Consider the following 12,382-nt stretch of genomic DNA (forward strand, 5'->3'; position numbering starts at 1 on the left):
TTTGCATTTGGCTAGGTCAGTGTCACTACTGCCGATACCTGGACCCTGCAGAGGTTGCACAGGCAGTCCAACTCCTCCAGGATGGCACATCAATATGTGCTATTGCCAGAAGGTTTGCTGTGTCTCCCAGCACAGTCTCAAGAGCATGGAGGAGATTCCAGGAGACAGGCAGTTACTCTAGGAGAGCTGGACAGGGCCGTAGAAGGTCCTTAACCCATCAGCAGGACCGGTATCTGCTCCTTTGTGCAAGGAGGAACAGGATGAGCACTGCCAGAGCCCTACAAAATGACCTCCAGCAGGCCACTGGTGTGAATGTCTCTGACCAAACAATCAGAAAAAGACTTCATGAGGGTGGCCTGAGGGCCCAACGTCCTCTAGTGGGCCCTGTGCTCACTGCCTGGCACCGTGTAGCTTGATTGGCATTTGCCATTGAACACCACCCTTTGCTTTTCAGATGAGAGCAGGTTCACCCTGAGCACATGTGACAGACGTGAAAGGGTCTGGAGAAGCCGTTATGCTGCCTGTAACATTGTCCGGTTTGGTCTGTGGAGGCATATCCATGGAGGGACGCACAGACCTCTACAGGCTAGACAATGGCACCCTGACTGCCATTAGGTATCGGGATGAAATCCTTGGACCCATTGTCAGACCCTACGCTGGTGCAGTGGGTCCTGGGTTCCTCCTGGTGCACGACAATGCCCGGCCTCATGTGGTGAGAGTATGCAGGCAGTTCCTGGAGGATGAAGGAATTGATACCACTGAATGGCCCCCACGCTCGCCTCACCTAAATCCAAAAGAACACCTCTGGGACATTATGTTTCGGTCCATCCGACTCCGCCAGGTTGCACCTCAGACTGTCCAGGAGCTCAGTGATGCCCTGGTCCAGATCTGGGAGGAAATACCCCAGGACACCATCTGTTGTCTCATTAGGAGCATGCCCCAATGTTGTCAGGCATGCACACAAGCACGTGGGGGCCATACAAACTACTGAGTACCATTTTGAGTTGCTGCAATGACATTTTAGCAAAATGGAGTAGTCTGCTGCATCATTTTTTCACTTTGATTTTCAGGGTGTCTTTGAATTCAGTCCTCTGTAGGTTGATAATTTTCATTTCCATCAAACAATGTGGCATCCTTTCGTTCCTAACACATTACCCAGTCCATATGAGTATAGATATCCAGCATGATATTTTTCCTCATTGAGATCTGATGTGTTTTCAAAGTGTTCCTTTAATTTTTTGAGCAGTGTATATGAACAGGCTGCTTTATATTAGCATGTATTAGCATGTAACACAAAAATGAAAGCCTGTCAACAATAAAAACATGAAATATTTAAAGATGTGTGCCAACCCATCAATGACAACCACAACAGATCTCGAGTTCATAAAACCAGTTTTGCCTGTCTTTCACAGTTATGAGACAGTCCAGGCATGTTTTCCATAGGTATAGATACTTGTCATGCCACATTATAGTGTACAGTGAAGCAGAAAGAAAAAGAAAAGATATGCTTTTTGGGTTTGGTTCTTTGAGTGGGTTATTATCTGGACAGTGTGAGAATATATATGAATTTGATGACCAGCAGGTGGCTTAGAGCTATTTGTAGAAACCAAGCCTAATGTTACATGTTAATCAGCTAAGAAGCTCAGCACACTACAACCACAAAGGCTCCCACTCTCACCAAGAATAAAAACGAGTCCACTGTTCTATACACAACCAAACATTTCCCGCAGAAAGAGAAAGTAAGATCTAATTGGGGCATAGTGATTAAAGTTATAATATGGGGGATTAGGAAACATACTGGTTTGTTGGATAGATTAACTGCTTAGAGCTTTTTGCCTAAGCCTTCTGTCTATTTTGAGCTTCTATGACAATTATAATTCTGTAATAAATCATTTATTTCAGTAACTACTGAAGAAGAGACCTCAAGGCTTGGTACTTGTTTTGTCCCCGCCCAGCTGGTTGTGAACACTTCACATTATGTGAATTCTGACTCATTCCCACAAATCGGTTCTTTCAAGTAATTCAGAGATCTTTTTACACCATGTTGCAATTACATCTCTGACATCCCAGTGTAACATACTCTAAAACTTACCAATAAAGCTACATGCAGGCACATACTACCATACACATTATATTATAATATTGTGTTTTTATTGCATTTTTATTTCAAGTTTAATAATAAGAGTGTTTATTATAATTTCTTGTAGGCTAGTTTAGTTTGCCATACAGACATGAGCTCATAAATCAAACCTAAAAATAATTACCATTTACATTAAACAATACTAAAACTCATATCTTTTTAAAACTTTTTTGCGCATTTTTATTAAAAACCTACTTTCGTACACCTGTTGATAAAACTGTCACATAATCTAGTTGTAAAACATATTTCCACTGGAAGGTGTAACATTTGTAGAACAAGACTTTAGGCTACAAATGTTACATGTTCCAGTGGAAATATGTTTTCTTATGGACCCCTTACACATTTCTGGCGTTCTCAGAAGTGGAAGTTGTCATAGTTGTGTAAACTTCTGTAGCAGTGAATGGGAGACAATAGCATTATATATATATATATATATATATATATATATATATATATATATAATATATATTTGTTTCCATTTGCTCTAATAGCAAAAATCAAGACAAAAATCTGTGATAGCGTTTCCACAACTTTCCAAAAGAGGGGAAAAAATATAGATAGACTGATTACAGCGGTCAGAACAGAAAAAGATGACTTTACTAGATTTGCAATGTTGACAGTAATAGTCTGTGAAAAGTGTCCTTTGAAATGACTGAATTTTGCCATTGAAAATTTGCCAAACAATGGTATGGTCACATCACTCCAACTTACATGGATTCATATTGAAATGACTGAATTTCACACATGGGAATTCGCCATTTACCATTGTTTGGCAAATTTTCGCAGCCAAAATTCACATTTACCATTTTTTTGCTGAATTTTCGCAACCGAAAATTACATTTACCATTTTTTCACTTAATTTTCGCAGGCAAATTTCACATTTACCATTTTTTTGTTGAATTTTCACAGGCAAAATTCACATTTATCTTTTTTTTTTTTTTTTTTTTTCACTGAATTTTCGCAGGAGAAATACACATTTATCATTGTTCGGCGAATTTTATACATAATATTTAGTCATTTCAAAAGGAATTCGCTCAATCTGGAATTTCGCACGAGTTCATAAGATTTCCCCAAGCAGATTTTGCACGTAGATTTTGTGACTGCACCTAAACTTTTCTGCAAATCGGCTATTAAAGTAACTTGTAGCTTTTGTATTAACTTGTAGCTTGTAGATTTGAATCCGAGAACTCCTACAAATAATATTGTGTTTGTAAGTTAAAATTTAAACTAATTTACAATTACAATTGTACAATGTTTTACATTCAATTTACATACATTTTTCACTCCTTCATCTCAATATGAATTGTTAGTTGACTTGAGATCCTATCGGACCGATTCAGAAAGATTCGGGAACGACTAGTACCGGTTCAACCGATTCATCGAAAAGATCCGATTCAAAAGAACGATTCGTTCACGAATCGAACATCGCCTCGGTGCTGGTTGGATTGCAGTAGGAGCAGCGAGACTGGATAGGGAGAGATGAAAATCACTGCCCGGCCACACGACAGACGCGCCACGCATGAAGAACTTTTACGGCCGAGGCGACATTGAAGGGCTGTCATATCTTGGGTGGATACAGAGAGCGCCCATGGTGTTGTTTAGAGAGCTACCCACATTATTTCTCCCGTGTTTTCCACGAAGTGAAGGAGGTGAAAACTACCCGCCGCCATTTTTTTGGAAGTGACTGACTGGGAGTGGAGAGTTAACGTTAGCTGTAAACTGGCCACAGCTGATTTAGTTTATATTCCCTGTGAGTCATCACCTTCAACACTGTCAGCCCGGACTGCCTGGATACTGTAAATACACCAACTCATCTCCACTATACGAGCTGTCGAAGGTCCAAAGGAATAAACAAGAAGAGAATTTGTTTACAAATTTCTCCTGAATCCTCACTAACTGTTCCTCCCAGGATTGCTGGTGTGGGCTAAGTTAGCCACATTAGCACGCTGAGGATTTCTCCTGGAGTCCGCTCAAACCTGGCCTGGTGGACGGGTGAGTTCGACTACACCCTCAAACGAGCCGTTTATCTGTTCTTGTCAGGACCTTACCGATGTCTCGTTGCTGTCGTGCAGTTATTTTGTCGTCGTATGAAGTTGGCTAACATTCAACGAACTGCTCAGCTAATATGTGGCTAATATGGCTAAGTTGGGTTTCGTCTGCAACTTTTCGCGGTGTTTAATACTGTGAAACAGCCAAACTGAAACTGTCCTCTTTAAACGAGTCCTCTCTCTCGAATAGCCGGTGGCACTAATGTGAGAGTTTTGCTGCTGGTTAGGTAATTGCAGCTTTATTTGTGCCAGCATGTAGGGTTAACAAACTTGGTTTATGGTGATTTATTTGGGTGAAAATACTTTGGCATTCATAAAACTGAGAGTCGAATGGACGTTTTAGTTAGTGTTTAGCTAACTAGCCAAATGTTTAAACTTGGCAAACTTGTGCCCTGCTTTGAAGGATTAAGGATTAAACCAAGAGATGAGGGAAAAGGTGATGACTTGTACTTTTTTTTTTTTTTTTTTTTTTGAACTAGCATTAGGTTTTTTACTTCATTTGTCTGTAGTAATATCAGCTAACCACATTGTTTATACGACAATGTCCAGTGTCGCATATTATTGCAATGACACTCCCTCCCATTTTCACTGCACCGTTTCCAACAGCAGGCTTTTGATAACTAAATAAAACAAGCCTTTTAGGGCCTTGTAGTATATTGTGCTTCACTGCTTCCTCATTATATAAATTATTCAGACCTCTGTTATGACAAGTAATCAGTTGATTAAAGTGCTGGTTTATCGAGCTGGGTATTCCCTTGTTGTGAGCTGCATTCAGTGACGCGCGCCGCATTCCTCATCTCACAGTGTTGACATTGCGTAACGCACACTGGACTGGCCAGCAGCCCGTGTACTCTTCTCTATACCTATTTAAAGCATCATTCATGATAGTCACCTGGCCTAGAGACAATACAGTTCACATATCAGCGTAGTTATTGCTATTTAATAGATCACTTTCAAACAACATCGTCTCAGCGCTGAAAGAAGCTCAGCCTGAATATTGATCGCCTATTGAGTCTGCGCTGCTCTTCCCGTTCTTTGTCAATGTGGATCTATCGGTGGGTATATATACGATATTCGATGTGCTTGTATGGAGTTTAGCAACCATTTGCATGTTAAAATATCTCCGAATGCATATCACGTAGTGACTGAATGATAAATATTTGTTTTTAGTTGTATATTTTGTTTAACGCGGGGCATGCGCTTGTTTTTGTATCTGGTTGCCTTTCTAATGTATATGTTGTTACTGCTTACGCTGTGTATTGAATGCTTAGTGTGCTTTCGAGGATGTGATTGTCTAACAATTATAGGTACAAATTTTGTGTCCCTAAAATTGACTCTTTTTTCTTTCTTTTTTTTTTTTTTTTTTTTTCTTGTTTACCTTTGTGGTGAAGTGGCATATGGGTGTAATTCATTTTAGTGTAATTTTACGTTTTATTTTTGGGAGCAGTTATTACATATTTTATACTTTCTAGCCCAAGTCAAATTTTTATTTTGTATGATACTAATATGAAGCAGTGCAAATGAACCACATCTTGATTTTTTTTTTTTTTTTTTTATATTATAGTAGTGATGTAAAGTGTTTCTAATGCTAAATGTAATCAGTTTAAGCTTTCAGGCACATAATTTCAACCTACTGTAGGATACATTTTAATGATTAATAACAATATTTTCAATAAATATTTGAATAGGTTGCCCTGTTGTAGTCTACCATCTAGTTATTGCAATGGCACGAGTAAGCAACAGCAATTACTTCTCTAGATCATCCATTATAAATCACTTTTTATTTGAACTCCTGTTCATCAGTTCTCTTTTTTTTTTTTCCTTGGCCTTGATTGGAAATGCTGAATGTTCCTCGTTCACTTACCCCTTTCGCAATGTTGTATTATCTTGATGATGTGCCTTATTCCTTCTGTCGTTTAATATTTTGATGCTCGTAATGTGTTGAGTAGGCTCATTTTCAGTTATTTATCTCTGTAATGAAAACTGTAGTCACACGGCTTTGACTAAAATATCTGAGATGAATAGCTATTCAGAATAGCTAATTTTTTACTACATGTCAAGTTGGGCCTGCTTAATGCTAGGCTTTATCAGCCTATGCTTGCAGTATTGTTTCTGTAGACTGTAGATGGGAGCATGACAGTCATTTATGAGCGATTCTGACCTTGCCGTGATTTGATTGACTGACTGTATCTTACCATTTTGTTTTTAATGTACAAAAATAATCATCCATATACAGCAAGAACAGCATATTTAATGCAATCTTACATAGGCTATTCTGAAGTTTAGTGACACATGACTTTATCTAGCCTAACAGATGGGAACTTGATGAGTGTGTGAAAATGTCACCTTTAGAGAATCAATCTGGATACCTGAACCAGGAACGAGGAACCTTCTGTCATGTGAACAGTTTTAACAGCAGAGATTTTGATCAATACAGGAGGCTTCCAGTGAAGAACAGTCATGCTGTTTTGCACAGACAAGCTGGAAAGAACACGTCTGGTGTTGTCTGGTATCGTTTTGTCTCCTGTAAACGGCTTCATTATGACATTACCAGTTAAGAGAGAAAATCTTTTTTTTTTATCTGATAAACGACTGCAGGGATTTTGACAACATTGTCTGTCCATACAGATTTGTTAATGTGATGAGGGAACCAGGAGGACGCTAACTCTGTGTTAGCTATGACCATGGCTGTCAAACTTGTTGACGCCACTTTTTTAAATCTAATCACAGAGGGAAACACGTATAGCTTTGATTTGGATCGATTCTGAGATTTTCCGAATGTATCGCGATTCTGAGCTTAGTTTTTAACAGCAGATGGCACTGCGTGCTTTAGAAACAGCCATTCTCTGCTTGCTTCCAATTCTTTACACACACCACTTGAACCTTCTATAAAATAATCATTCATAAAGTTCGAAAAGGTTTAAGCGAATTACAAAGGAGTTTGCGGTGGGTTGTTTACATTAATCTCGTGTCATAAAAGCATTCTGAGGTGCAAGTACATTCTAATTCTATTCTTCTTTGTGAGTTAAAAACTAGCCTACAAGCGCCATCTGCTGTTAGAAACTAAGCTCAGAATTGATTCGAGAGAGAATCGTGATTTATTCGGAAAATCTCAGAATCAATCCACAAATCAAGAAGCTTCGATTTATTGTCGCAGCCCTACTGGCCAAGTTGTATTAGCTTTTTCAATTTCAGATTTTGGCTTCCAATGCTTATGAAAACACAATAATCGAGATAAAACGTTTATTGTGCCGCATTCCGTTGCTTTCCTTTTGTTGCGCTTTTGCCCTTGCAGGATCAGCTTGATGCTCCGAGACGGAGCGGAACATGGACAATCGAATAGGGATGTCATGGTGAGGAAATTTTCACACCGGTATATAAACTTGCGACAACACCTGTATTACCAATAATGCTGGGGGGAGGGGGGTATTTTGAATGGGCGCTCGCTTTTCTCTTTCACTTTTGAATTCGGGATCATGCGTACTCTGTAGGTCTATAATTTGCAGGCATCAGGGAGCTGTTATCAATATGCAGGGTGCTGAAATTGCTTTTGAATGTACACTCTGTTTTCACTTTAGCTTTTGCGATCACTTGTACATTGTGTATGGGGAGAGGTGGTACTGACTGCACATTTTACAAGATAAGATATTTGTCAGTGATGCACAGGATCTGTTGTGCACCAAATTAGTGATCGACCGATATTGATTTTTTTAGAACCGATACTGATACCGATAATTTGTGTTTATGTGCCCGATAACCGATATGCAGAACCGATATTTATTTACTGTTATACTTCTGTTTTTGACACAATTACAACACCACTGAACTGAACAAACCATTTTATTTATAACAATCACTCCCTCGCATAGAAAACAAAACAAATCTTATTTATACACCAATAAATAGAGGGGTCTGAAAGTGCAAAAAAATAAAAAAAGCGCACTGTTACTAAACTGTTTTTGTTTAAAAATAAAATCTTCGATGAGGTAAAAAAAAAAAAAAAACCAGGTTAAATAAAGCACATAAAAGTAATTCTAACAGTGTAATCTTTAGGTCATCTTTAAAAAAAAGTGTTAAATTAGTCGTTTTTCATGTTAATTTTAATCTAATTTTATTTATAAAAAGCATCAGCAGCAACACTAATGTTAACAATAAGCAAAATAAATGTAGAATGTCTAATTTTATTTCCAACATGTGCTCATTAATGGCTGTATTTAATTCATGCAAAGTTACATTTATTGGGAGTGGGGCAGGACTTGACGGATTATCTTACGTGACCGTGAGCTTGTCTCTATTTCTTAGAGACAAGCTGCATAAACTAGCTACATTTCAGGCATTTATGTAACTCGTCTCCCCTCGGATGCGCTGTAATGGCGATCCTGCGCGCAATTCTCAAAACACCCAGAAGAGGTAAATCCGATATTACGAAACCGATATCCGATTATGGTAAAATGCTTAAATATCGGGGAAAATATCGGTAAATCGATATATCGGTCGATCTCTACACCAAATCCTCCGCCATCGTCCTGTCAGTCATCTCTCCTTAATCTAGGGGTGTGCGCGAATAGTCGAATATTCGATCTGTAATTATTATTCAGAAAAATAAAAAAGGTATTTGAATTTTGCTGCTTATTTGCTGGCCGTAAATGCAGTGAAATCCTAAGCACGCAAACTAAAACTCACAGTGATAACTAAATGTACTGAGTGGCGCTGTGGAGCTTGTTAACAAGTTTCACAGAATGTTGTCGTCTGCCTCTAGGCGCAGCGAAGTTTGGAATTATTTTGATCAAAAGGATTTTACTAAATGACCTTACAAAATGGAATTGCTTTTGATCAAAATGGATCAACATTGTCAGGTGAAACTGAGCTATCATAAATATCACCACCACCATGAAATCACATGAAATCCAAACACTAGTCGAATGAGGAAAGACAGCTGTCCATCACTGCATTCACGACTGCAGGTAAGCGCAGCTGTACCCCCGAGTGAGCAGAGAAAATATCTGATAGCAAAATTATCTCGAGACATATGCTTAATTTAAGTTTCGTCGAGGGAGACAGGTTTAAGAACAGAAAACGCAAAGCGCTGTAAGAAACTTCGCTTAGTGCACCATTACCTGTGTCCCTGCAATGGCTGTCGGTGGAGCACATTTTCTCTGCACCCGGCCTTATTGTTATTAGACTGAGGAGCCAACTTTCACCCGAGCATATGGATATATTTTTTTTCTCAACATGAACGTATGAAACAATGTACCCACGATAACCATATGCTGACTCGAATGTATATGTACGTTCTGCACGGTAATTAGCATTTTTTTTTTTTTCCTGTTCGCTCTGCTTCAGCTTAAATGCAATTGTTCTGTATATTTTGGTTACACACATTGTTTGTTTTCAACTAAAAGAAAATCTCAAGATATAATGTAAGCTTGCTGTGTATATTTGCTAATCATAAGCTTGTTCAGAAATGGTGACAAATAGTGACGTAATTAAGAAAAATAGCGTCTTTCTCATTAAACTTCATTTAAATACACTGTTCACTTTTCTTCAATAATGGTTTGAGTACTTTTTTTTTTTTTTTTTTTTTTTTTACTTGCATTAGTTTGACTAGTATTAGATTCTGCTGTGGTATTGTAAAATGTCACTGGTATCTTAAATTTTTATATTCCACCAACCTTACTTCCAGCAAAATGATATATGGTATATCACTGTCATAAAATAAAAAAACTACTTGTTTAAGATTTTGATCATACCAACTCCTAATCATGTTAAATAATCATGATTGACCAAAATAATTATAATTATGATTTTTGCCATCATCAAGCAGCCCTATGTTTTTGTATTAAAGGAAGTCAAAATTATCCCATAATTTACTTATTTAATTATGAGATAATTTAGATTTTTTTTTTTTTTTGGGGTGAACTATTCCTTTAAAAGAGATACATGAGGATGTTTGGAATGACATAAGGGTATGAACTATTCCTTTAAGGAAAAAAATGTAAGTATGTATAAGATGAGTTAGAATAGCATGAATAGTTAAAATGCCTCTGTGATTTGAATGTCAGTGGTACAGACAGGAATGCCAAATAATCAAGTTAAACTCTGTTAGACTTCACCTTTTCTTTGACTCAATGGAGTTATTTTTGTTGTTTCACCAATAGATTGTATAAAAATAAATTCCTTGTTCTTTGTTATAATTGGTTTCCAAGCAGCACAGCAGAAAACTTTGTGTTAGTTATGAAATACTCACTTTCAAACTATTTCATAACTCGCAGGAACAGACAGATGAGCACTGATTGTGTCATTTAGCAATTCGTTCATTTACACTCCCTGGAAATGTGATATTTGTCAGTCACCTGTTCTTTTTGGTGTTGAATCATGCCTGTAACTCAAGGTAGCCTAGATGTGATGGATAATCTCTTTTTGGCTTTTGAAGATTTTAATCTATGCATTTCCTGTTAGTGCCGTCTAGAAGAATGTCAGTATGCTTGTAATCATTCAGCACTAGCATGACCTCAGAGTAAATGACATGCTCCAAAAAAATATATCTGTCCTAGTTTGTTGTTTTCAGTGATTTTGAAAATCAGCCGGAAAGGTTTTGTGAAAGCTGTTCTCCATCTCTACTCTCTCCTGACTGTGTTGTTGAGAAAGTAACAGCATGTTATGTGATGGCGATTTAATCGTGGTGTGAATTCCTTGCACAGGTTAAGACCTAGCAAATCCAAACTCTAAATCGACACTGCTTATTGGAGATTAAGGACCAATAGACCCCTCTCACTTAATTTTTTTTTTTTTTTTTTTTTTTTTTTTTTTAAAGCATGTTGAAGGGAATTCCCACAGAGATTAACCAGAGATCATGGCCAAGTTCCTGTCTGTGTCACACTGGAGTTACTAGTCTGTGTCCCAGACTCTCTTGCTGAGCTTCTGTCATGTACAGGCCTGCAGCACAACCAAATGTTGCTTATGAAAGTAGTGTTGTCAAGTACAGACCACGATGCCAAGTCGGTACTGAAATTTAAAAAATGTGATGGTTTGAGTGATGTTGAGCGATTCGTAAACACCTCTGATTGGCAATTGTGTTCACACGCTCATCCAGATATGTCTGTGATTGGCTACAATGATCAACGCTTCAAAAACATGTTGTAAATAGACATCAATGACGCTCTCCCGCTTTCAAAATGCTTTCAAATTCAAACACTTCTGTGTGCTTTCAAACGCTCCTGTGCGTTGATCATTGTAGCCAATCACAGACATATCTGATGAGCACATGAACACAAAGGCCAATCAGAGGTGTTTACGAATCCGCTCAACAGCGCTCAAAGCGTCACATTTTTAAAATTTCAGCACCGACTTGGTATTGCGGTCGGTACTTTTGACAACATTATATGAAAGACCCAGGCCCAAGCTAAGAAGCAGCATGGTCTTCTAGTTAACCATTCAGCTTTACTGAATGCAGTTAGTGTACTGCAACCCAGTTTTTTTTTTTTTTTTTTTTTTTTTTTTTACGATGTATTGTGCTGCTGTTTATGACCATGTTTAGTTACAATAATTATCACTTCCATTTAGATCTTGTCTGAAATTCTCCAAATTATCCAGCGTTTAAGTACAGTTTGTTAAAGACAGGTTCTATAAAAAGTGAAACCTGTAATTATAATTATAATGTAAGCAGATTAAGGAAGTTGGATTGCAAATGACAATAAAGCGTGAAGATCAATATTGTACATTAGAAATATTCTCTGGTGCATAACAATATTCCCTACAGCCTTATGAATGCGGAGCTGTTTTCTGTTTGGTCCCAGAGGAGCATCAGTAAGGAGTAATTAAGCAATTTTTCTCAGCGTTATCTGTGGAATAGGCTGAAAGTGTTTGATATTTCTGAAGGGATTTTTTTTTTTTTTTAATGAGCCGAATCAATCAATGAAGTCAATTCAGTTAATTTGGCTTACTCAGCCTTGTAAGGCAAGATTGTTCCCTGTGGGGCTTGTTTGTCTGATTTTAAAAAAGTCATTACTTTACATGAAAAGCTTGGAATTTATGAGAAATTGACTTTTTTTCATGTTGAAAATACTTTCTTCCATCTTAATGTAGATAGAAGGTTAAATGTAGGTAGGTTGCATGCCCCCACCCCCCAAAAGTGTAAATATTGTAGCACTATCAAAGCAAATTGAGGAGACCCACATCTTGAGGGGGAGAATGT

The 12,382-nt window shown here is 37.8% G+C and overlaps 1 protein-coding gene across 3 annotated transcripts in view; it reads left to right on the plus strand.

Annotated features, from left to right (window-relative positions):
* Positions 1–3,565: 3,565 nt before the first annotated feature.
* The window catches only part of taok1b (TAO kinase 1b), a 33,295-nt gene continuing 24,478 nt past the window's right edge, over positions 3,566–12,382 (plus strand). The window contains exon 1 of one of the 3 annotated variants that reach the window (XM_051877031.1): positions 3,566–4,132. The gene's annotated coding sequence lies outside the window, so the exon portion shown is untranslated. Of the gene's footprint in view, positions 4,133–4,227; positions 5,244–7,273; positions 7,542–12,382 lie in introns of those variants that run through there. The other 2 variants (XM_051877032.1, XM_051877033.1) reach the window with 2 other exon arrangements.

The sequence above is a fragment of the Ctenopharyngodon idella genome, chromosome 21 (genome assembly GCF_019924925.1).
Source record: "Ctenopharyngodon idella isolate HZGC_01 chromosome 21, HZGC01, whole genome shotgun sequence".
In the NCBI taxonomy this organism is placed as follows: domain Eukaryota; kingdom Metazoa; phylum Chordata; class Actinopteri; order Cypriniformes; family Xenocyprididae; genus Ctenopharyngodon; species Ctenopharyngodon idella.